The sequence below is a fragment of the Stomoxys calcitrans genome, chromosome 1 (assembly GCF_963082655.1).
Source record: "Stomoxys calcitrans chromosome 1, idStoCalc2.1, whole genome shotgun sequence".
Lineage (NCBI taxonomy): Eukaryota > Metazoa > Arthropoda > Insecta > Diptera > Muscidae > Stomoxys > Stomoxys calcitrans.
Genome location: NC_081552.1, coordinates 4,361,334 through 4,388,833, shown reverse-complemented (window position 1 = coordinate 4,388,833; position 27,500 = coordinate 4,361,334). Strand labels below are relative to the sequence as shown.

Genomic DNA, 27,500 nt, shown 5'->3' with positions numbered 1-27,500 from the left:
AGATCGCATTTGGTACGTAATAACAACGAATATTTTCACACATCATACCATATATCAAAATCTGAACCGATTTTGATGAAATTTGGCATAGGCTTTCAGACGAATAACAAAACCCTCCATACCAAACTAGGATGGAAAGTTTTAGTAACTAATAGATGTAGATAAGCGAAAATCGCCTGTTATATATGCATATGGGCACCAATTTCGGCGGGCCCTCCCCCTTACCCTAATTGTCAGAAACGCCAGATCTCGGAGATGGGTGGTGCGATTTAAGCGTAATTTTGTGTGCTCTCATAAAGTACCCTAAAAATAACAAGTAAGAGCGTGCCAAGTTCGGCCGGCCCGAATCTTATATACCCCCTCACCATTGATCGCATTTGTCGAGTTCTATGCGCGATATCTCTTTTTAGACAAACATAGAATATTGAATAAGGACTGTTATGCTATGGATCATAAATGAATGCTGAACATTGTAGAAGTCATTGTGTAATATTTCAGTTCATTCGGATAAGGATCGCGCCTTGTAGGGGCTCAAGAAGGAAAATCGGGAGAGCGGTTTATATGGGAGCTGTATCAAGCTATTGATCGATTCTGACTATATTAGGTCATGAGAGAAGCTGTTGTTCAGCCAAATCGGATGAAAATTGCGCCCTCTAGAGGTTCAAGAAGTCAAGATCACAGATCAGTTTATATGGCAGCTATATCAGGTTCTATGCCGATTTACACCATACTTAGCACAGTTACTGAAAGTCATAACAAAACACCTCATGCAAATTTTCAGCCAAATCGGATGAGAATTGCGCGCGCAATATGGACCGATTTGAACCATACATAGCTTAGTTGCTGGAAGTGTTTCCAAAACACTACGGGCAAAATTTCAATAAAATCGGATAAGAATTGCGCCTTCTAGAGGCTCAAGAAGTCAAGACCCAAGATCGGTTTATATGGCAGCTATATCAAAACATGGATCGAATTGTCCCATTTACAATACCAACTAATAAAAAGTATTTGTGCAAAATTTCAAGCGGTTAGCTTTACTCCTTCGAAAGTTAGCGTGCTTTCGACAGCAAAAGGACGGACGGACATGGCTAGATCGACTTAAAATGACATGACTATCTCAAATATATATATATATATTTATAGGGACTTAGACGCATATTTCGAGGTGTTAAAAACATAATTACGAAATTAGTATACCCCCATCCTATGGTGGAGGGTATAAAAATTTGGTATCCAAATTTCGGATGAGGTACCTTAGGGGGCCGCCCCACCCTAAAACCTACCAAACATATGTTTAGACCAATCACGACAATATGGGACTTAAATGAAAGGTATTTAAGATAAGAAAACTTATCTGATATCCAATTGTCGGACCAAGTGTTAGGGGGACCACCCCAAACCCCAAAACACCCCTAAATCGGACGTATATACCGACCATGGCAATATGGGACTCAAATGAAAGGTATTTGCGAATAGAATACGAATCTAATACCCAAATGTGGGACCTCGTTTCTGGGGGTCCACCCCTTCCCCCTAAACACCCCCCAAACAGGACTTATTTACTGACCATGGCAATATGGGGCTTAAATAAAAGGTATTTGAGTGTAGAATACGAATCTGATATCCAAATATGGGACCAAGTGTTTGGGGGGCCGCCTCTCACCAAAAACATCCCCCAAAGGGGACAAATTTACGACCATAGCAAATGGGGCTCAAAAGAAAGGTCTTTGGGAGCAAAGCACGACTTTGATATCAATATTCGGCAGAAGTGTCTATGGAGCCACCCCAGCCCCACAACACCACCCAAATAGGAAATAGTTGCTGACTATTGCAATATGAGGCTCAAATAGGAGGGTTTTTAGAGTAGAACACGAATCCGATCTATATTTTCAAGGCCCATCCCCCACAACACCTCCCACGACGGTCATGTTTGCCGAATATGGAAACACGGGGCTCAAATTAAAGGTATTTGGGAGTAGACCACGTTTCTGACGTTTCACCATTAGGGACCAACTGTCTAGGGGACGTCCCACCACCATAACAACCCCCAAATAGGACGTATTTGCTCACCAAGACAATTTGGGTCATAGAGATAGTGGAACTAAATATTCATAACTTTTAGGGCCAATACCCCAAACCAGATTTGGCAATTTGCTGACTTTTCCAATAAGGAGTTTAAATGAGATTACAAAACGAATTTGATATCCAATTTTGAGGCCAATGGCAATATGTGGAGCTTAAATGAAATGTATTGGGAGGTATTATTAGCCAATGCATCTACCGACAACATTAGCAAGCATTCGTTGCAAATTTTTAAAATACAAAAAGTTATACAAAATTTTGGTGCGTTTTGAAAATATTTGAGCATATTTGCACGAGAAGTAATTTTAGTATTATAAACTATGCGGGGATTTATAAACCTACGGATCGAAATTTGGGGTCAAATAACCTGGGGGGACGCCCCATCCCGAAACCCACCCGAACGGATCCGTTTACCGAGTGGGACAATATGGCCACCAAATGAAAGGTATTTAAGAGTAAAGTACGAACTTGGCATTAAAATGTCACCTTAAGTGTCGGGGGGTCCCCCACCCCCAAAAACACCACCCAACAGGACACTTTAACCGCTTTTGGCAATATGGTTATCAAGTGAAAGGTATTTAAAAGTACAATACAAATCTGACATAAAAATTTATTTTTTGGTGTCTCGCCACCCCCAAAACGCCCCAGTTGGACATATTTACCCATTGGGAAAATATGGGACTCAAATGAAAGGTTTTTGGCAGTTAAATACGAATATGGTATTAAAGATTTGGTCCAAGTTCTAAGAAGGCTGGCCCAGGCCCAAAACCGCTCTAAAAGTAGCGCCCAAGATCAAAAGTGCACCGATCGGGACAATATGAGATTCAAATGAAAGGTATTTAGGAGCCGTCCAAAATCCAAAACCGCCCAAAAAGTATCGGTCCAAGTGGACCGATCAGGACAAAATGGGACTCAAACGAAAGTTTTTTGGGATACGATAATGAATATGGTTTCAAAAATTGGATGCAAATATCTGGAGCGTAGCCCCAACAATACGGCCAAAAATAAAAAGTGAACCGATCGAGACAATACAGGACTCCAATGGGAAGTATTCGGGAGTAGAGTAAGAATATGATATTAATAATTGGATCCAAGTGTCTAGGCAGCAGTCCCAAGCCCAAAACCGCCCAAAATCAAAGTGGACCGATCGAAGAAAATATGAGACTCAAATGAAATTATTAAACGGCCAAGCGTTTTATAAAGGCGATTTTGTGGTACATATAACGGCCAAACGTCTAAATGGATTTTCTTGAAATTGGCATCAATCGAAATATATTTTTCCAGAGAAGCGACAAATACATGCGAAAATTAATTTTCCTTAAAGAAAAACAATGAAAGTGGGGAAATAATTTTCAATAAAAGAAAAAAAAAACATAAACACAGCAAATTGTTGTTGGTTCTTTTCTGAAGCATTCGCCATGGGTGTGAATGCAAAGCCATACGTGGGAGGGAGTATTGGTGGTGAGAGTAAGAGAAACAATAGGTGCCAGAGAAAGAGTAACACTAATTAGGTGTGAGGGAGTATTGGTGGTGAGAGTAAGAGAAACAATAGGTGCCAGAGAAAGAGTAACACTAATTAGGTGGGGGTGTTGTGGCGGTGTGATGTGAGTGGCCCATCTTGGCATGTAGATCAGCCAATTTCTTATGGCTCGGCTTTGCAGGTAGGTGTTTGTAAATGATTTGCGAGCCTGTACAACAAAACAAACAACAACAGGTCATATGCAGTAGGTGAGTTTTATAAAAGCGGGTTTGTGGTATATATTACGGCCTAATGTCTAAATGGATTTTAATGAATTATGTTGAAGATATGTGCAGAAAATATATGGAAATGAGGAATTAATTTTTTATTCACTTAATCAACGAAATAGTTGGCGGTGAGTTAAAACAAGTAAAAAAAAGAGGTTGCATCTATCTTTGTGTATGTTTCTATGATCGTATAGACTTAGATTTACTTGCAATATTCGGATAGTTTAAAATGATCATGTGATGAAAATAGTGCACTTTTTATTTCAATATTTTAAGGGGGGTTGTATGAGGGATTGCCATGCTACTAAACAACCCAATGCGGCATGTAGCGCGATTTGGTAATATGGGGTCTCGAATGGAAGGCAGAATGAATCTGACATAAAAATATCAAGTCAATTGTTTGGGGCTCATCCTTTTTCCTTAAACCACCTATCATGACAATGCGGGGTTTTACAAGTAGAGTACGAACCTTACTTTGAAATAGGAATTCAAATTTCAGAGATTTTTATGCCATAAAGCACCAACAGACATGTAGCCTTACTGTGACAATAAGGTGGTCAAATTCAAGGTATTGAAGATTAGAGTAAGAACTTGACTTCAAAAATGTGGGCCAACAATCTCAGGGTCCTGCAAAACTGCTCGAAAGGTCATTTTGCCAATTGAACAATATTTGGGACCAAACGAAAGGGTGTTAGGAGTAAGTGCCGCAGGGCGACACCTCTTTGGGGAGAAGTACTTACATGGCAAAGTTCCTCAGAAATGCCGCCAGCGAATAACTGCCGCTGAAAAATTTGCTGATGTTCCTGCCAGAATTCGAACCCAGGCGTTCAGCGTCATAGACAGACATGCTAATCTCTGCGCTACGGTGTTTGTAACACCTCGAAATTTTGATCTGGGATCCTATAAAGTATACACTCAACCAAATTTGTTATTCAAAACAGCAAAAATGTTTGCTAAAACAGCAGTTTTTGTCTGCTGAAAATGGGAAAGTAGGCATTTCTGCTGTTTTAGCAAACATTTCGATCAGCTAAATCTGCAAACTAAATCTGCTATTTTACAAATAAATCTTAATCAGCAAGTCGTGTGTGAGTAAAATTTTTGTCTCGTGAGCGTGCGTGAACATGAGTGGACATAAAATAGTCGTGCATGAGCATGAGTGAAAATTCAGTCACGGCCCAACCTAATATAGCTCCCTTGTAATCGGATCTCCCGATTAGGTTTCTACGGCCGCCATATACCCAACCAAAAGCCTTACGAGTAGCCATCGCTACACTTAGTTGCCTTTGTCGTTTCCAAGACCACTTAAACCACTTTGATATCATTCAAATAAATCTCTTTATCCACTGAATGGTGACTTGTCTGCTCCACTCATTGCTCTTGACTTCGAGGAGCAATTCGAGACCACCAGGCTTTTGCTAGCAAAAAAACAAAATACAGAAATTTTTCAACGATTTGATTTGAGTTGAATGAGAAGAAAAGTCAGCATAATGACTTTTATTGGTGGAAATTTGTTCAAGTGGAATTCCCGTTGATATGTAGCGGCTTCGTCCATAGCTGGAAGGTATTTGAAAGCACGCACTGGCATTGGCAATTTCCGTTGTTGTGGCCAAAAGTTCTACTTTGCGATTTGCTCTCTTCCTAGTTTGGGCATAAGGAAGTTCCCTCAGTCGATTGTTGCAAACTGCCGTTAAGCGCAACATAGCGATAAAACCCATTCACACAAACTTTTTACTAATTTTTTGCGCAACTTTGGATTAACTCTTAAAGCATCAAATCCCAAAGAAAAGCCCAGCATAATTGGCTCATAAACTGAAAAAACGCAATTTTCAAGTAATAAAGTGTGCATGAAACCAAAAAGGGGTCATCAGGCTGCCATTCTGCTGAAGATTTTTATTTAGTAGAGTGAGTTGTTTGTCATGGGTGTTCGGCAATTTGTTGTTGACACAAATTATTTAATTTTATGCAAAAACTCAACTACCTCTCCCCGGCCAAAGGCTTAGGCTCTGCCTCCCACTTAACTTTGAGGCAGTTTTACCTGTAACCAAGCGAGTACGCCAAAGCATGACAAAGTCTTTCAATGAATTCGGGGAATCGTTTTGACTTTTGTGCCTGGCTTGTGCCCTGATAAATGGCTTTTAACGATTTTTTATCTTCCTTCTTCTGGTGTTAACACCCCACACCCCCTATGGTGTGGGGTGCTTTGCTTAATTTTAATTTCATTTTCAAGCATTGTTTGTCGACACTTGCGTGTCTCCTCCGCAGCCGTGTGGTTTTTGACCCGCAGCCAATGTTTCAGTGACAACCACAAATGGGGGCGTATGGGTGGGGCGTATGTATATCGCGGATGACACATATTCACATTGGTACGTGAGCCTGCAAATGACACACATACATAATTTAAGGCTGAAATCATTAGCATGAAGAGATAACAATAAGTAGACCATTATTGCACGAATTACCCACAAAATCATGCGTTAACCATGCTAACCGTTATCTATGGATAAGTCGGAGTTATAACTTGCCACCTCGACAACTATCACAAAAGATTGTAACAACTAACTGATGAAAATAACGTACAATGGTAAATGAATCATGCGTAAAGCAGGATAGGCATGATCAATCAGCTGAACGTCTGCTTGATGGCTGTCACTAAGTGAGGAATGTCAAAATGACTGATAGGGCTTTGAGTATTTAGCAAAAAAAGCTAGAGTCCCAGAAAAAAAAATATTGGGTTGCCCAAAAAGTAATTGCGGATTTTTTAAAAGAAAGTAAATGCATTTTTAATAAAACTTAGAATGAACTTTAATCAAATATACTTTTTTTTACACTTTTTTTCTAAAGCAAGCTAAAAGTAACAGCTGATAACTGACAGAAGAAAGAATGCAATTACAGAGTCACAAGCTGTGAAAAAATTTGTCAACGCCGACTATATGAAAAATCCGCAATTACTTTTTGGGCAACCCAATATTTTGTTTAGAAAAATATATTTTCAAATGTAATTCAGAAGCTTCTATTTGAAGAGAAATAATAGAAAATGTATCCAAATTTGAATATACCATTAATTAAAGAAATGTATTTACAAAATCTGAAACTCTTCGAAGTTTTATTGAAAACTTTACAAAAATGTGACAAAATTGGATTGTTATAAAACATTATATGAAATTTTTTTTTAAACAATTTCGTCTAAAAATTTTAGTTTGTTTCTCTTTCGAGACGAGCTCTAGGATCGGAGATTTTTTTCCAATGGAAAAGGAAAGCCACAGATCGCAACACACACCAACCACTATGTGTTGCGTTTCGCCATTTGGTTTGAATAACTCTTCGGCCATATTAGGTGTGAAGGCTTTAAGGACCGTACGTTGGTATGTTGTACTTATATCGGATTTATTGCCAAGACACCTCTATGATATAAACACCACATTAACCACACTCGACAACCCTGCCTGTTTGCTGTTCTTTTCTCAATGCATGTGTTTGTTTAATGGCAGATTTCTTGACTACACAATTACACTACTCCCATGGCATACGCATGATTCTGTCCATCTTTTGGAAGATGTATTTGAATGGCTAAAAATGTTTATAGAAATTTTGTTCAAAAAAAGTTGGCGGGTGGGCTTCGCGACACCCATGATTTTCACAGGGTCGAAATTTGAAAATTATTTATATTTGCATTAAACTCTCCAATAACTTTCATTAGAATCCACATTGTCCCATTTGGTATACATGAACACTTGGGGCATAATTTTATGCGTATTGTACTCTCAAGTACCTTTCGCTTAAATCCCATATTGTCGCGTTAGGTGTAAATTTCCATTTGGTGCATAGTTTTGGGGTGTGGCGACCCGCCTGGGAGTAGATCCCAAATTTGATATAAGCTTCATATTCTACTCTCAAGTACCTTTCGTTTAAATCCCATACTATCCCGATTGGCCTACATGTCACAGATTTTTGGGGTGGGGCGGTCCCCTGCGACTTGACCCCAAATGTTTATATAAGTTGACCCATATTGTCCCAAACGGTAAGCATGTAATTTTTGGGTGTAGGACGGGCCACCGACCAGTGAGGTCGACTTGTTATAGTTATAGTTGTTATTGTTATTCAACTCTTAAATACCTTTCATTTGATACGCATATTGTCCCAGTCGGTAAACATGTCCGACTGTGTGGGCTTTGGGGTAGGGCGTCTCCCACGGCTATTAAAGTTTTATACCAATTTTGTGTTTTTGGGTGGCATACAAAATTTTACTTAAATCGGTGCACCCATCTCCGAGAAACGAGGTCCCAAAAGTGGGTATCAGTTTCGTGCTCTACTCCGAAATGAGCCCAAAATTGCCATGGTCGGTAAATAGGTATGTCCGATTTAGGGGTGTTTTGGAGGGTGGGGTGGTCCCCCAGACACTTAGCCCTGAAATAATATCAGCATCGTGCTCTACTTTCAAATATCATTTATTTAAATCCCATATTGCGATTAGTTTAAGGGGAGTTTATGGGATAAGACGTCCCCCAAACACTTGACTCCAAAATTGTATATCAAATTCGTTTTCCAATCTCGAATACCTTATTGCAATAGTCGGCAAATATGTCCTATTTTGGGGGGGGGGGGGGGGGGGCAGTGTCTCCCACCCTAACACTTGGTTGCACAGTTGGATATCAGATTCGTTTTCTTCTCTCAAATACCTTTTATTTGATCCCCATATTGCCACGGTCCGTAAATATGTCCTGTTCGGCGGGGGAAGGGAAGGAGGACCAATTTCGGGCTCTATATGGGAGTGTTTTGGGGCGCGTCTACAGGTGGGCTCCATGCGGAGTAGCTGCAACTGCAGTCGCGGGCAATAAGAGGTATCGAGCAGAGAGTCTCAGTGAGAGGGCGGGCGGCACCGGCTCTTGTACAAATACTGAGTGCCTATGAGAAAATTTCGTCGAAATTTAACACTGAAGTATTGTACGCTGTGACGGAAACCTAATGGAAACCCATTTAATCTGAGGATTTGTAGTATTTTCTTCTCGTTCTCGTTGTAAAAAATGGTGGCTCTGATTTTAAAAATCCTCTCTATCAAATTTGTTGCTGTATTAATCTTTATCCGTCGTAGATGTTTCGTTTTTAATTTTCTATTTTCAATGAAAATAAATAAGTTTTATACGAAAACAGTACGAACTAAAATCTGTTAAAATTTAGTCTCGAGTGAAAATGTTAAATGTTCGTATTAAATTTTAACACTTGTTTCAAAACAAACATGCTATGTATGTTTGTATGTGCTTTTGACTAAAGTCTATTGCCCTACCCTTTAGAAATGATGGGTTTGTGTGTTTGACCTTAATTTCGCAGTCTTGTTATGTTGTGCCCAACAGTTGTTAGCGGTTCGCTCAAAACTGTCACCGTGCCAAACCCCACCTGAAATGTTGAAAATAAATTAAAAATTAGTTAAAAGTCATTATCTCTTTGGCGGCATTTCTGGTGGTCTAACAAATTCTGCTGCAATATTTTTTTGTTGATATTTCATACTCATAGGGTTGGAAGGTTGGTGTGTGAGTGCGTGTGTGTGTCATTGTGACACACAATGATGGCCCCAATGCCCCACTCAACCCCAATGCGGTGCGATGCAATACAATGCAATGTGAAATATGCCTGAAAAAAGGTACATTTAGTCATCGCCGTCAATGGCGGCAAAGTCATAAGACGGCGAGACGGCTCTCATATGCAAACGCAATCCAAAACACACACACACATACACACCCTCAAACACATTTCATTGCATACTTTACATATTAATTAAGTTCAGAATAAGGCAACAACAAACAAATGCCAAATTGCAAAACTTACGCAATTCCATTTTCACAAAGAGGAAAAAAAAACAACATCATTATTGCCTTAGGTCTGTCTATACGTCTGTCACAAGCACTGACTGAATTGTATGCAGTCGTCATTCATTCCCATTCCCATGCTCATATTCATATACAAGCAGTTGTATGTTTGTGCGAATGTTTTTACAAACATAACGGAAAAAGGCAAACATAAATAAGCCCAAAAGTACTCAAGAAGATATGAAGGAAGAGCAGCGACATTAAAAAGCAAAAAATAAACATATAAATTATTATTATTTTAATTGTCACTTTTTTTGTTTTGTCATGAATGGGCCTTTTTTGCGAATGTTAACGTCATTCAGTGTGTTTTCCTCTCTCTCTCTCTCTGCCTGTCTGTTGCATTAAAGTTGTGTGTTAAACGCACTGAGGGGGGTCACTTTTTCGGTCAGTGGTGTGTGCATGTGTTTGCTTTTTACTGGCCATAATCGTCAGTTGTTGGTCTCTTAACTGCTCATCATTTATTTACGAGCATTATCCGACAATCCTCCCATGGCGGACAATTATGCATATATTGTACATATGTATGTATGTATGTATGTATGTCGGTTTGTGCGTCTGTTTAGCTGGTTCAGGCTGAGACGATACGTCTGTCAGGTGCCGGGTCGCTGCACTGCAGTCGGCTGACTGTCTTGTTGACATTCTGGCATTCATTGCTTGTTAATGGTTGATGACTTGGCACGCTTTGAATTTTTGCAAGCCATATTGTTGTGTGTAAAGACCAAAAACAGAAATGATAACAATCGAAACAGTCATGTTGCATGTAAAACAAAAATTAGATACCTACGCATAAACATGGCCATTCGGCTATTGTTTATGTTGGCATGATTTTATTTTGACAACATTTTTTTTTTTTTAAATTTAGCCTGTTGTCTTTTTTTCCGTGGAGACAATAATTGTTTGAACGTTAAAGAATTTCGAATGGCATCATAGAGAAAAAAAGCTGCATTAGTTTATTTTTAAACAAAATTCTTCAAATTTCTTGAATAAATATCAAATTTCCATGAAATAAACTGTGCAGAAAATTTCTACGAATCTTTTGAAATTTGCTGAAAAATTAAAATTTTGAAGTATTTTTTTTGAACAAAAATAAATTTTTAAGAAATTTTCCAAAAACATCATATTCATAAGACGAAAAATACTGAGAACGATTAAAAATAAAATTTTCTATAAAAATTTAATTTCGATGAAATTTTCCATACACTCAGAGAAGTTTGTTAGTGAAAACAGAAACATTTGTAGCTGAAACAGGAGAAAGTCTGCCGAAAATGGGACAGCAGTAATTTGCTGCTAAAACAACAACAATTTTCTGCTGTTTCCAAATTTTTTATAGTTAATAAAAATCTCAGAACCATTTTAAATAAATTTTCAATTTTTAAAGCATACAACTTGAAATTTTTTTTTCAAATTTTCCAATTTTTGATCGTATTTTAAATAACAGCAGACAAAAAATCACTACTACTGTTATATTTATGTTTTTAAACAAAAAATTTACGTCTTAAATTCAAAATTTTTGTTATTTTTTATGTATCAAATGCCTCAATAGTTGTTTAGAAGTGGATTTAATCAAAATTTTCAAACACTTATTTTTCTGGGTGTAAAAATCCCAACCAAACCAAATTTTCTAGTCGAGGAATTTTTTTGCAAAAATTGAATTTTAACAAACTTTTGTATAAATTTAAAATAACGACAAAAATCAAAGTTCTAAAAATCTATAAAAATCATATTTCTTAAAACTTTTTGACAAAGCTAAAAATTTGTTTTCGGCAAAGTTAAAAATTACTAAAATCTATCTTTAACGAAATCTTTCTATTAAATAAAAACAAGTTAAAGTTGTAATGATATTGGAGCTATAGAAGTCATTGTGCAAAAAATTCTGCTAAATCGGATAGGAATTGCGCCCTCTTAAGGCTCAAGATCGATTTATATGGCAGTTTTATAAGGTTATGAACCGATTCGGACAATACTAAGGACAGTTGTTGGAAGTCACAACAAAATACCTCATACAAAATTTCAGCCAAATCTGATAAAAATTGCGCCATCTAGAGGCTCAAGAAGTCAAGATCCGAGGTCGAAATGGCCCATTAACAAACCCAACTCTCTTACAATTTTAAGCCAATTTTAAGCGCCTACCCAGTGAACCAAACGTTCAGAATTCGCTCTGAAGTCTGTACGAAAGTCGAAAAATTCATTCGAAGTCTGTCCGAATTCTTAACGAAAAATATATGATACGACTTTGGAACGAAATGTCGGAGGGAAATCTGCAGCTTCTGCTGATGTTTCTGACACAATGCTTACAGAAATCTGAAGCAACATAAAGGGAAATTCGGAAGCGAATTTGGAGTTGACGTTAAGACTTCTGACCGAATTCCGATGTTGATATCGATTCCTGACCGAATTTTGGAATAAAATTTTTTAGAATTCGGATGTACTTCCCGACTTGTCACAGTTTTCAACAAATTTGGCTGAAATTAGGCACAAAGACTTCTGCTATGATTTCCAACATGTATGCCAAGTACGATCCGAATCGGCCTATATACTGATATAGCCCCTTTATAAACTACTTCCCAGATTTGAATTCTTGAGCTTCTAGAGGCCTCAATTTTCATCTAATTTGGTTGAAATTTGACACAAAGACTTTTGGTGTGACAAAAAATGGTTGAAATTTGACACAAAGACTTTTGCTGTGACAAAAAAGAAAGCGCAAAATACCTGGGTGTTTTGCTGGACAGGAAATTGAACTTCAAATCCAACATTTTGGAAAGGGCAAAAAAGGTCACTCTTGCCCTATGCACCTGCTAGAGAGCCATTGGCAAAAGTTGGGGGTTTAGACCTCCTGTCATGCATTGGGTATGTACTGCAGTGGTCAGACCTATAATGCTATATGGTTTTGTGGTCTGGTGGACGGCGCTTCAAAAGTCAACCTACTGCTCAATACTTAGCCGGATCCAAAGTATGGCTTGTTTGTGTATCACAGCCAAAAAACTGAGAAAGACACAATCTGATGCGCTGAATTTAGTGCTACATCTTGAGCCTATGGACATTGTGGCTAGAAAAATTGCAGCGACCACTACCGTGCGGTTAAGGGAACTTTCTCATTGGTCGAGTGGCGGCTACGAACGCTATATTATCCTTGATACAATATCCGATGTTCCAGGCAGTGTGGAACCTGAGCGGCTTTGTGATATAAATTGCTGTACCACAATTCCGGATAGAACCGATTGGTAACAGAAATTACATAGACTTTGATACGGATGGTTCCAAACTAAACTACCATATGGGCTTTGGGGTGTACTCTAAAGATCTAGAAATGGTCATATGGAAAAGGTTACCTGTATCAAGCAGAGATCCTTGCAAGTGGTGGAATGGCCAAGATATAATGTCATTACGACGATTGGCATAAATATCTTCTCAGACAGCTAGGCAGCCATTAAATCCCTGGAGAACGTTTTTCTGAATACAAAAACCGCCCTCGACTGTCGCAGATCTCTCAACGAGATGGCTGAACAGTTCAAAATACACCTGTTCTGGGTGCCGGGCCACAGACATATCCCAGGGAGTTGTAAAGCGGATGAGCTTGCGAGACTATCCTACACATTCCAGGGATACTGGATTCTGTGGGTATGCCTCTAGCGACGTGTAAGCTAAGTTTTCAGCACCAGGCCCAAAGGACAAAGAATGATAGATGTTCACAAAGAGGGGGATGTCAGCATTCCAAAACTATGTGGCCTGATCGAGATTTGCTGTCATTGGCTGGAACAGACATCTCAGTCATTGTGTCCGTCATGACAGGTCACAGTCTGATCGGAAAACAAGCTGACAGACTGAAGTTTGCCAGCTGTGAGGACATCTGCCCCGCAATAGCAGTCAGAAGGAGTTCCACTTTAGCTTCTCATTTCTTTGAGATCCTCTCTGATTTAGCGATGTAAACATTCGCCAGTTATTGGGCCTTTTAAAGCGACCTGGATGGTACAACGTCTAAGTGAGTCTAATGGCAGACTGCCACTTAAACCTAACCTCACCTTTGTACACTTCCCTAAAGTTTTCTTGGCGAAATCCATTTTAACCGGCATTTTTCCTTTATATTTTGCTGCTTTATGTTCATTATTTGCTTTTATTTAATAATTAAATCTATTTAAATACCTCATGCGTCGCATTAGCGCCAACCATATCTGAGTAGTTGTGTGCAATACTTTTATTGCTTAATTATTGTAGTTTGTTATAGTGAAGAAGATTGATATCATTATTGTCATAGAAAATACATTTCACCCATAGTTGTTGGTAAATGTGCATGCTTTGGTTTTATACATATGAATATACATACATACATATGCACATACATACATATGCACATACACACATATGCACATACCCACATAGGCATATGAATATTTCTCGTCTAGTATGGACGGCCTTATTATCTTATCACCTTGGTTTTTGGTAAGACGAAACATTTTACACTCTCCACCCTGGGATGGGGGCATACTAATTTCGTCATTCCGTTTGTAACACCTCGAAATATTGATCCGTTGGCCAACAGAGTACCTATTTTCTTGATCGTCTTGACAACCTATGTCGATTTAGTCATGTCCCTCCGTCCGTCCATCTATTGAAGGTATGCTAACTTTTGAACGAGTAAAACTAACCGCATGGAATTTTGCATGTAGGTCGGTTGGGATTGTAAATAAGCCAAATGGGTCCATGTTTAGATATAGCTCCCATATAAATCGAGTACCCAATTATAATTCTTGAGCCCTTATAGGGTGTAATTGGTAACCAATCTCTACTATCCAAACCATGTATGGCCCGAATTGGTTCGTTATCTGATGTAGCTCCAAAAGCGTAGCAATACTTATCCATTATCCCTTATTTTGCCCATGAACATTGCACTAAGGAACCGGGGCAAACTTCTCACATATCAATGAGTGTAGTGCGATTCAAGTTAAAGCTCAATGATTAGGGGCCTCCTCTTTATAGCCGTGTGCGAACGGCGTGCCTCAGTGCTATACCTCTTTGGAGAGAAGTTTTTACCTCACAAATGTTGCCACCATTGGGAGGGGAAAATCACCGCTGAAAATTTTTTCTGAAGGCCTCGTAGGTGGACATGCTTACCTCTGCGCTATGGTGGCCTATAAAGAGATACCTAACTAATGCGATGGAGGGTATATATGATTCGGCCGGGCTGAACTTGGAACGCTTGTGCTTGTTTCTCATTAAGTTTTATTCATGTGAAAGCTGAAATAAGGGACACAGTAGTCATTATACATCAAATCAGAAAAAAGTCAATGTACTTTAACTAGCAAAAGATAATCACGGATCTTAACTACACTTGAAATGCTCAAATATTCGCGTATTATTATTTTTATTATCGAAATAGGTCATGTTGGCAAATTGGTATTAAAACTATTAAATCCTATTAAAACTGGTTACGAAAGATCGACAATTATTTTATAAAATGATACCCCTGGATGACCGGGGAGATTCGCAATATTGGGAAATAGATCCGTAACAGAGCACGTTGTAAAAAATTTCAAGTATATTGGACAGGAATACAAAAAAAATTACCAGAGCGGCAAAACGTGCCTCCTGGAAGCTTTACTGGAACAGGTCGATAGCGTTAACGAAGCCGCCAAGATGAAAAAGTTTCTCTTAAAAACCCATGTCCCATCTCAAATGTTAGTAAACGACATGGGAGTGAGAGCAGAGACAGGGGAGGACAAGTTGAGGCTTTTGATGAAAACTCATTTTCCACAGGATACGTTAGGACTCACAGACCTACAGACCTATAAACCTTACGTCCTTTCTACTTAAAACCCATGAAACGTATTGTGGATACCATAATAAAGAGTAGGACAGTGAACTGCCCAAATAGAAGGTCGGTGAAGACTGCCCTGCACGAGGCTGTGCATGAATTGGAAGAATCCTTCGATACCAAAACGTACACTCTGGGGGTATGCATAGACATCGAAGGGGGCTTTTAACAATGTGCGGGTGGACCCGATCCTTGGCTAAATTGTGGGTCCCATGACATAAACACAAGGGAGAAAGTGGCACAGGGCATGCCACAGGGGCGAATTTTATCGCCACTCCTTTGGGTGACCACCATAAATGACCTATTACGAATGCTGACTGAGGAGGGATTTGAAAGCGTCTGCTACACAGATGATGTCATAATACTTCTAAGGGATAAGGATCCGAACGAGCTATGCAGAAAGACCGAAAGGGTCTTGCATATGGCATATGACTGGGCAAGACTGAAAAGAAGACTGAAATCTTCCATGTTCATGAGGAAGACGAAGGTGGGCCCATTTGACGCACCACGTTTCCTCAGTAGAACAATTTCGATATCTGACAAGGACAGAAAACTGTATTGGAAGTGTCACATTCGGGAGCGTACCGAAAAGGCCCACAGATGTTGGGCACCATGTAGACGAGCCGTCGGCTCGAAATGGGGCCTGAATCCGAGGATAGTCCACTGTCTCTACAGGAACGTGATAAGACCAATCCGTACTTACGCCTCGGGTGTTTGGTGGGCTGCAATGGAGAAACAGAGCAACGTAAGGATAATACAACAGTTTCAGCGAACATGTTATCCTAGCATAGGCGGAGCGATGAGAACCATGCCCACTAGGGCACTGGAGACTTTTCTAGATATCCGACCCATGGGCATACAGATTAAGTGCGGCTGCGAGACTAAAGGGAGAATGGCTTGAGGATAGGAGCAGCTCATACCGGCGCGGCGCGAGGCGACGATAGGAAACCAGGAAGAAATGGAAGAGGTTCCCGATCGGATACCCGAGACAACACCTGAAGTCGGGTCCAGGGCATGGATTGACGGAACCCTAGTATCGCCATCTGGAAGATCACGTTACACGGATGGATCAGAGCTAGAGGGAAAAATTTAATAAGGAAAAATTTTAAATTTTGCGTCAAATTGTTTTTTCAGTGTAGGAGCCGTAGAATACAAATTGGAAGCCATATCGGGTTATGCACCTATTTGGGCCATACTTGAGACGGCTGTTGAAAGCCATCACAAAATTTTACGTGCAAAATTTCAGCCAAATCGGAAGGTATTTGCGCCTTCTAGCGTCTCAAGAAGTCAAATCTGAAGATTGGTTTATATGGCAGCTATACCAGGTTATGAAACAATTTCAACCATACATGGCACTAGGTGCAAAAATCCAGCCACATTGGATAACAATTGCGACTTGCAGGATCTCAAGAAGTCAAATCAGGAGATTGGTTTATATGGGAGCTATATCCAAATCTGAACCTATATGGCCTATTTGCAATCCCCAATGACCTAAGAAGTCTCTGGGCAAAATTTCAAGCCTTTCAAGACGGAGGGTCGGACGGATGGATAGACATGGCTAGATCAGCTTAAAGACGATCCATATACACTCTATGGGGTTGCAGATCAATATATACAGGTGTCCTATGGCGGTGGGTATAAAAAAAAAGTTCTCAAACTAACCTTGAAATTGGTAACCAAATTTACAACAGAACAGTTGGACAGTTTTGTTCATTGGGGCGTATACAAAATATAAAGAATACGTCACCTTGACTTGTCACGGCTAAGGTGGTCGAAACAGAAACTGTGATACCAAAGTGATTTTTATACCCACCACCGAAGGAGGGGGGTATATTCATTTTGTCATTCCGTTTGCAACTCATCGAAATATGCATTTCCGACCCTAAGATAGCGTAAAAAACTAAGACGATCTAGACATGTCCGTCCGTCTGTCCGTCTGTCTGTTGAAATCACGCTACAGTCTTAAAAAATAAAGATATTGAGCTGAAACTTTGCACAGAATATTTTTTTGTCCATAAGAAGGTTAAGTTCGAACATGGGCTATATCGAACTATATATCGATATAGCCCCCATATAGACCGATCCTCCGATTTAGGGTCTTTGGCCCATAAAAGCCACATTTATTATCCGATTTTGCTATAATTTGGGACAGTGAGTTGTCTTTGGCACTTCGACATCCTCCGTCAATTTGGCTCAGATCGGTCCACATTTGGATATAGCTGCCATATAGACCGATCCTCAAATTTAAGGTCTTTGGCCCATAAAAGTTACATTTATTATGCGATTTTGCTGAAATTTGGGACAGTGAGTTGTGTTAAGCCCTTCGACATCCTCCGTCGATATGGCTCAGATCGGCCCACATTTGGATATAGCTGCCATATAGACCGATCCTCAAATTTAGGGTCTTTGGCCCATAAAAGCCACATTTATTATCCGATTTTGCTGAAATTTGGGACAGTAAATTGTGTTAGGCCCTTCGACACCTTTCGTCAATTTGGCTCAGATCGGTCCACATTTGGATATAACTGCCATATAGACCGATCCTCCGATTTAGGATCTTAGGCCAATAAAAGCCATATTTATTATCCCATTTTGCTGAAATTTGGGACAGTGAGTTGTGTTAAGCCCTTCGACATCCTCCGTCAATATGGCTCAGATCGGCCCACATTTGGATATAGCTGCCATATAGACCGATCCTCAAATTTAAGGTCTTTGGCCCATAAAAGCCACATTTATTATCCGATTTTGCTATAATTTGGGACAGTGAGTTGTCTTTGGCCCTTCGACATCCTCCGTCAATTTGGCTCAGATCGGTCCACATTTGGATACAGCTGCCATATAGACCGAACCTCAAATTTAAGGTCTTTGGCCCATAAAAGCCACATTTATTATCCGATTTTGCTATAATTTGGGACAGTGAGTTGTCTTTGGCACTTCGACATCCTCCGTCAATTTGGCTCAGATCGGTCCACATTTGGATATAGCTGCCATATAGACCGATCCTCAAATTTAAGGTCTTTGGCCCATAAAAGTTACATTTATTATGCGATTTTGCTGAAATTTGGGACAGTGAGTTAAGTTAAGCCCCTTGACATACTTCTGCATTATCGCACAGATCTGTCCAGATTTGGATATAGCTGCCAAATAGACCGAACTCTCGGTTTTAGGTTTTGGGGCCATAAAAAGCGCATTTATTGTCCGATGTTGCCGAAATTTGGGACAAAGAGTTAAGTTAAGCCCCTCCACATATTTCTGCTATGGGGCATATGAGTTTTGCACCGGATTTTGACGAAAGGTGGTTTATATATATACCCGAGGTGGTGGGTATCCAAAGTTCGGCCCGGCCGAACTTAAAGCCTCTTTACTTGTTTTTTTGAAATGTGAAAATGAACATGGTACCGGCCTTTTGGTGGCAAAGTCAATTTAATTTTTCTTTCTAAATCTTTTAAAATGGCTTTGACACGGATTCCAACAAAATTTGATTAAATCGTATAAAATAAGTGAACTTACCATTTTCTAATTACTGCGTCATCCAAACGGCTCTATTCGTTATCAGCCTCCAAATGATTTTTTTTTTTTGCATATAAAATAACTTAAAGCCATTCTTATTTGAAATGTAAATATTCTATTGTTCGAAAACTTTTTTTTTTTTTTTGATCCACTATACAATTGGGGTTTCTTTTGTTAGATTTTTTTTTCAACAATTTTTATTTTGTCACACAACACTTTGATTGGCTTTGTCAAAACTTTGCGCCTTCACCATATGCTGCGTGCCATTTATCAGTCGAGCAAAAATGTACGCATGCGCGCACACCATGGAGGAGAGGAGACAACACCTTATGGGTTTAATATAATTATCACGTTTTATGCAAGCGAAAAGAAAAAAAAAATAACACACAAATTTATTTTTTACAGAAGCCAAAACTGAGGGTTAATGAATTTTACGATTTTCTATTAGCTGTCAGATATTTCTGGGCTATTTTCGTAAATAGAAGAATTAAAAAAAAACACATTTTTATTTAATTTTTATTCTCGCTATGATGATGGCTTTCTGTGGGCGCTAGACTTGATTTTTATGAGATAAAAAAAACAACAAACCAACATCTGTTGACCGCATATGTGTTTGATATAAAAAAAAAATGTAATTAAGACATCCCCCGAATCATGGGCAATGTTTGCTTACATCGCGCCTTTGCGAAAATTTTGAAGAGATTGAAAATGCGTGCCGCATTTTTCCGACATCAATTTCATTAAGTCGTTTTTGTCAGTTTACTCAAATAGTTTGCACTTGGGAATACTAGGCACATGTGCGTTTCTCTGTCTATGCCTATAGATATGCAAATTTGTACGTATGTTTGTACATACGGACCTGGCATCTTGGCATTAGTTATTTTTTTTTTTTTTTTTTGATTTCTAAATCGGTCGCACTCTATGAACGAATTTAGGCCATTTTTATTTGCTTCACTTGTGATTTCTTTCGATTTCATGACTTGAACATCATTTGGCTCTGCTGCTATCTTCTGTGGCCCCCTTTTGGGGCGGACATGAACTAATTGTTGGTGTGATTTGATGCGCATATTTTGTTTGTGCGCACCGACTGGTGGAGAGCGATTTTGTTTTAATTGAAACTCGTTGAACATATCTACGGGCATGGAGTTTGAAAAATCGCTGAATAATTCATTACACACAGCATGGGAGGGCTGAATAATACTGCCATGCCAATTCTCGCATGGGGTAATTAAAATGAATTCTATGCAAATTATTGATTTTGTGCTAAAATTCAATGTTTACTTAAGGTAAATAAAATTTAGCAAATCGACATTTTTTCTTAGAAGCACTCCAAGGTGTTTTGTAAAATAGAAAAATTTCACATGAAATGCAATGCAAAAAGTAATTGCCGGTAATATATTGGGTTGCCCAAAAAGTAATTGCGGATTTTTTAAAAGAAAGTAAATGCATTTTTAATAAAACTTCGAATGAACTTTAATCAAATATAAATTTTTTTCGTGCACTTTTTTTCCAAAGCAAGCTAAAAGTAACAGCTGATAACTGACAGAAGAAAGAATGCAATTACAGAGTCACAAGCCGTTGAAAAAATTTGTCAACGCCGACTATATGAAAAATCCGCAATTACTTTTTGGGCAACCCAGTAGTAGTAATATAGTCGGCGTTGACAAATTTTTTCAACGGCTTGTGACTCTGTAATTGCATTCTTTCTTCTGTCAGTTATCAGCTGTTACTTTTAGCTTGCTTTAGGAAAAAAGTGCGCGAAATTTTGTTTACATTTGAAATTCATTGAAAGAAATTCATTTAACAAACCGAATCAACGCTTGTGATATGCACCTTAAACGCAATGAATTCGATCCGTTTTTAAAACGAATCATAACTGGAGATGAAAAATGGATTGTTTACAACAACGTTAGTCGAAAACGATCATGGTCCAAACATGGTGAACCAGCTCAAACCACTTCAAAGGCTGATATCCACCACAGGAAGGTTATGCTGTCTGTTTGGTGGGATTGGAAGGGTGTGGTATATTTTGAGCTGCTTCCAAGCTCACCAAACGATTAATTCGGATGTTTACTGTCAACAATTGGACAAATTGAATTGCCAGCCATCAAGGAGAAGCGACCAGAATTGGTCAATCGTAAAGGTCTCATATTCCACCAGGACAACGCTAGACCTCTCACATCTTTGGTCACTCGCCAAAAACTGAGTGAGCTTCGCGGGGAACTTTTGATGCATCCACCATATAGCCCTGACCTTGCACCATCAGACTACCATTTATATCGATCTTTGCAGAACTTCTTAAATGGTAAAACTTTCGGCAATGATGAGGCTATTAAATCGCACTTGGTTCAGTTTTTTGCACATAAAGGCCAGAAGTTCTATGAGCGTGGAATACTAAATTTGCCAGGAAGATGGCAAAAGGTTATCGAACAAAATGGCAATTATATATTTGATTAAAGTTCATTCCAAGTTTTATTAAAAATCCATTTACTTTCTTTTAAAAAATCCGCAATTACTTTTTGGGCAACCCAATAATTTGTAATTTATTTATTTACACTCGCACAACAAGAATATAAAATTCTTATAATTAAAGTGCGGCTAATATCTCCAACAATTCTCAGCCGTAGAGAATGCCCGGAACAAGATAAGTCTTTGCCAAGAGAGACCTAACCCGCAGCGGAGTAACCGACTGAGGGGCCCAGAGAGCACGCAATTTTGAATATCCCTGACGAACGACAGAGTCGATATGATTACTCCAAGTCAGAGTGCTGTTTGCATGAGGAACGATTTCCAATGTAGAGTCGTTAATGAATATACCGACATCACATGAAAAACGAGACAGCCTGTTTCTGATAACCACACACTTGGACTTCACAGGGTTGAGACACAGGCCATTGGCTTTCGCCCACGTGCTGACTCTTGACAGATCATGATTAAGCAGACGTATGTTTTCAGCAATCTCATCCCTCGGACTACCTCACAATAAGACAATTGACTCGCCACGTCGTTACTGTACAATGAAAAGAGAAGAGGACCCAGAATTGAACCCTGAGCAACACCTTTTAAAACAAGCAGAGGTGACGACACAGAAGACTTGTAACTGACAGACTGAGTGCGGTGTGACAGGTATGACGAACGGACGTAGAAGAAAAATTGTAAAGATGTCTCATCTTATCGCATAACAAGGAATGATCCACAGTGTCAAATGCCTTAGAATGGTCATTCTCCAAATTGACCCTGATCCTCTCAGTGACCTCTGCCAAGGCAGTTACGCAGCTGTAGTTAGGTCGAAACCCGGACTGTCTCACATATAACAAAGAGTTCTCGTTGACAAAAGACGACATTTGCAAATGCAACAATTTCTCAAAGACCTCTGACAAGTAACAAAGAATCGCAATTGGTCTATATTCCTTGGAATTTTTGGGCAGTGGGATGACTTTGGCATGTTTCCACGCGAATGGAAAATAACTCGTGGTCAAAATCCTATTGAAAATATAGGTTACATGAGGAATAATAAGGGGGAGCAAGAGTCTTACAAATCTAGGATCAATGCCATCAGATCTGACAGCGTTAGACTTTACAGTCGCGACGCACTCAAGGACATCGGTGGGACCAATACAGCTGAAGCCAAAACCAGAGTCGTCATCGAGAGAGGGGGGGGAGGGGGGGGGATATTGAAGCCATAGAAATTAGAAATTGGGATCAACTGTGGGACATTAACAAAGGCATCGTTAAGCCCTTTGATGTCCAAGTTTGTTGAACACCTATTAGTATCATTCCCAATTTCTATGTCTCGAATAACCTTCCACGTTCTCTTGGAGCCTATTGCAGAAGTAAAGCGTCTGTAATAGTAGTCTTTCTTCGCTATCTTAATCAACTTATTGACGTGGTCTCTTGCTGAGCGAAAGGCATCCTGTAATTCAGGCGTCCTGAAACGTCTCCACCTGCGATGCGACCACGGTTTCGATCTCGAGAACACTTCTCTAGTCTTGAGTGGAACCGTAAGTTCCTGTAGGTCACGAATATTCCTCTGTAGAAAGTCAGTTTGTTCATCGATAGTTTCCATACGAAATATCAGATCCCAGTCGATGAGCACAGCATTCGAAAGCAAAAAATCATGGTCGAGACGGGCAAAATCTCTATATGAATAAGTTTCCCTAGTCCTGGTGAGCTCAAATTCATAACATAAAAAGATCAAGTCATGGTTCGAAAAACATGAGGCTGACAATTGGTCGTTTAGGAGGACTTTAGAAGTGTCACTAACAAAGTACAGATCGAGAAGCGTGCTGGAGGATGCCGAAAAATGCGTGGAAATTGTTGAATTGATAGCCAAAAGCCTCAAGGAAGACATTTCAAACGTCTAGCCCGTGTCCTGTAAAACGTTAGAGTTGAAGTCCCCCAGCAACCACAATGTCTGAGTAAGCAAGAGAGAGAGAGAGAGAGAGAGAGGTTCGAGAACAGGGAACAAATCTCGCGTATCCATACGGTTGTTCGGTCTATAAACGCACCCCACTAGGAGCTAGTTATCGGCAGCAGACACCTCAACAAAAACATACTCAATTGGGCCACCTGGGTTAGACTTTATACATAACTGAGTATTCAGGTAGTTTCTCACATACAGAGCGGAGCCGGCCCCACGACGTAATCTATCAGCTCTATGCACGCTATATCCTGAAAGATCGAACTACACGTCCCATTGAAGGGCATTTAGTGGATAGGCCGGTCCCAGACTCTGTCCTTATTGTGCATGCCAGATTCGTAGTCAAGTCCCAAAGATCTTTCATTCGATACCCATTTTATGATGTTGGACATATATGCCCTGTTTTGAGGGTTTTTGGGGTTGGGGATGTGTACTCAGCTTCCAAACATCTTTCGTTTGATATCCATATTATCCCAATAGGTTGTCCTGTTGAGGGGTTTGGGGGCTGGGAAGGCGCCTCAGACACCAAGGAATACATCAGCATTGGGCACTACCTTTAAATAGCTTTCATTTGATATCCATATTGCCCCCAATAGTGAATTTGTCCTGCTGGGGGGTTTTGGGGGGTGGGGAGGGCACTCCGATAATTTTTTTTGTCAGATTTCTAGAGCTTATCCGATTTAGCTGTATCCATTTTGCATGAAGTGTTCTAGTATGACTCCCAACAACTGGGCTAAGTATAATCTAAATCAGTCCATGACCTGATATAGCCGTCATATAAACTGATCACCCGATTAGACTTCTTGAGCCACTATAAGGCGCAAATCTAATCCGATTTGGCTGAAATTTTGCATGATGTGTTTCGCTATAACTTCCAAAAACAGTGCTAAGAATGGTTGAAATCGGTCTATAACCTGATATAGCTTGCTGGGTCTTGACATCCTGGGATTCTAGCGGTCACAATTTTTATCCGATTTGACCGGAAATTAGCATGAAGAGTTTTTAGACATTAAATCCTTCCGTCAGACTCATTAGTTTCTCAATGTGCTCTCAATGACTGTCCATTCTATAGAATATTAGTTTCTATTCTTGTCACTACACTCATAGAGAAAAGTTTGCTGAAAATAGCAAACACTGCCTGCTAAATATTAGTAGTTACCCTGCAGACATTTTCTATCGTGCGAGTCACTAACTCTGCGCTCAAGAAAGTTGAAACCAATCTCAGGCGATATCATTTTTTACTCCTATTAGTGTCTCGGTACTGGCGAAAACGAGCCACTTGGCGATATACATATACCCATGAGTGACTAAATGGGGACTAAAAAAAGTTTAAAATTCGTTTATCAACGTCATTAATAGAAATAAATATTTTTTTGCCTTATGTTTTTTTACCTGTTGGAGTAGAGCTTACTTTTTTATTTCTCTTTCTTAATTAATTTATTTCTTTTTCAAATCGAGATTAATATTTGAAGATTTTATTTGCAATGATTCTCCCTTACTGGGATTTTAACAGCGAACCTTACGATTGTGAGGCGTATGCCATCCCTATGCCATGTGCTACGCGCCTTTCTTCATCACAGAAGGCTAAGTAAATGTACATTCTCTTGTGCGGGGTTTTTTGAGTTGGCATCCAAAACAACAATAAAAAATCTATTTTTAAAATTTGTAACAATAACAGCTGATTATGAGAAACTACTTAGCGAAACATGAATGATAGAATTCCGATAGTAATGTATTTTGTTGTTTTAAATCATGATATCTCTACAAACTATCATACAAAGGACCTAAAAAGTGACTATTTTGGGAGGGAGTGAGAAAGTCACTTCCAAATGTTTGGAGGGTAGTAGTGGTGCTGCTATTACAGCAGTAGTTGTGTAATTTCAGGGCAGCAGGCTGACTGCTGAAAAGTTTGCTGTTTGCTGAAAATTCCTGCTGCTTAATTATGAAGGGGATGTAACAAGAAAAAATAAAATTCTAATCGAAATGTGTGTCTCAGCGGATGTTTACAATCACCACGGAATGTTCTATTTCCATAGTCTTTTTCTTTAAATTTAGAAACAAACTAAAAATGCGAGCCTGTTCAGCTACATTTCGAAATGTATGGCAATGGGTGGATCAGGTAGCTTCTTTACAGTAATATTTCATAAATTAAAATCATCTCTTCCAACGAAATTTCTAAAAAAAATAAAAATAATTCTAAAAAATGCCTTAAGTAAGCAAACATAAAGATAACATAAAATTTTCATTTTCTGGAAATTTTTGTACCTAAAAAAAAGCAGATTTTGTTTGCCAATTAAGCTGACCAAAATGTTTGCTAATACAGCAGTCCTATGTTTGCTGAAACAGCAGTAATGTCTGCTTTCCCCTTTTTCAGCAGACAAAAACTGCTGTTTTAGCAAACATTTTTGCTGTATTGAATAACAAATTTGGTTGAGTGTAAGTTCGTTCTCATCCTTACACCATTAGCTTTCATTAGTTTTCTGTCATCCTTTAGCTGTCACTGATAAGCCATAAGCCAATGAAAGTCACCTGGACCATGTTAATAGTCACCTGTGTATGTTGTTGCTTTCCTTTCACTTTGCGTTTTACCTATAAAAAGGATTTTCTTTGACGACTAATATGTATGCCTCTAAGGCAAATGTAGAAATAATTAAGTTGGACATAACTTTAGGGCAGCAATGGGTAAACGCACACATTTGCACATTATTTATTGGCCCGCGCGCTTATGTTCTTGTTCACGTACACAATAATGTGAGCTTGTTTTCCCTTAGCTGCTTTAGGGTCAGACTATCCCCAAGAAGATTATCAAGATTTTCGGATTGGAGAGCTTTGTTCAAATTTGAGGACTTCCGTGCCTGGAACTATTACAGATGCCTGCTTAGTTGAATTCGCTGGCGGTAGCAACATAAATACGAACGACCGTAATTGAATATTTCGCATGCTCTATCAACATCTCATCAATTCAAACATGCACTAGAGTTTGCTTAAAAATTCAACTCATTGAACTGAAACACAAACGTAAGCTTGGGATTCTTAATTTCGTTACCCTCTGCGATGTATCCCAAAAAAACACATTCTTGCAACACACAAACAACAAACATTTTTTAATGCCTTCATCCAAATAATGAATGATTCGATAAATTCAACGTTACAAAAAAAATCCTCACTTTATTCTAACCGAAACCCTCTCTTTTTTAATGTGAAAATCGCATAAAAATTACAACAACAAATGCGTAGCTAAATAAACATTCGCATCGCAATATATCACACTTTGTTGTTGTTGCATGTGTTATTGCTTTTTATATCGCTTTTAGTTTCATTTGGAAACAATCAACACCATCGCCACCACAACACCTGTTGCCAACATATTTGGCCAAAAAGCAACCGAGCCAGGCATAAACAAATGCGGCAATAAAATGCACAGAAATCTTATAAAATCACACGCACATGTATTATTCAAAAACAAAAACATATGATTCGCATTATGATGATTTGTTCGCACTCCAAAAGACATTTTCTTATTGCATTGCAATATCTAAATACAACAACTGTACAAACACACGCACAAACACTCAGTTAATTATTTGGTTTTCACTAAAAAAAACACTAGTTCGGCCGATTAAATGCATTTACCGTTTGGTTGTTTCAAATATTATACCGTTAGACAGTTAGAGTTGCTGAGTTGGGGTCTCGCTGCTTCCGTTTCCTCGCGTAAACATGCGACTCATTTGAATGGTTACACTGAACTAACTGTTATTTTGCTATTTGCCAATTTACCGACCGCAGATGATGCAGGAATTCTGCCGATCAGCTGTCAATGAAAACAAAACAATACTAGGTAAGTTCGCGTAATTTTACAGCAAAAAAAAATTTGCCAGTAATCATATGGAATAAAGTAAGCAGAATATTGGGGTTTTTACAAAAAAAAAAACAATAAACATTTACACACCTTACATAGAAAAGTTGTTGGGAGTCATAACCAGTGTTGCCGTTTTTAGTAAGTTCCTAACAAAACTGGTAGGTTTTTATTCTCTTGATAGGCTGGCCTCAATTTTTGGTAGGTTGGCTTCAA

General features: G+C 39.1%; 1 protein-coding gene across 2 annotated transcripts in view; it reads right to left on the bottom strand.

The window, feature by feature from the left end:
- The window catches only part of LOC106089617 (speract receptor), a 122,483-nt gene extending 95,278 nt beyond the window's left edge, over positions 1–27,205 (bottom strand). Inside the window, exons 1-2 of one of the 2 annotated variants that reach the window (XM_059362705.1) lie at positions 27,062–27,205; positions 19,009–19,474 (exon numbers count right to left, since the gene is read on the bottom strand). The gene's annotated coding sequence lies outside the window, so the exon portion shown is untranslated. The remainder of the gene's footprint in view (positions 1–19,008; positions 19,475–27,061) is intronic. The other variant, XM_059362702.1, reaches the window with a different exon arrangement.
- Between the last annotated feature and the right edge of the window lie 295 nt (positions 27,206–27,500).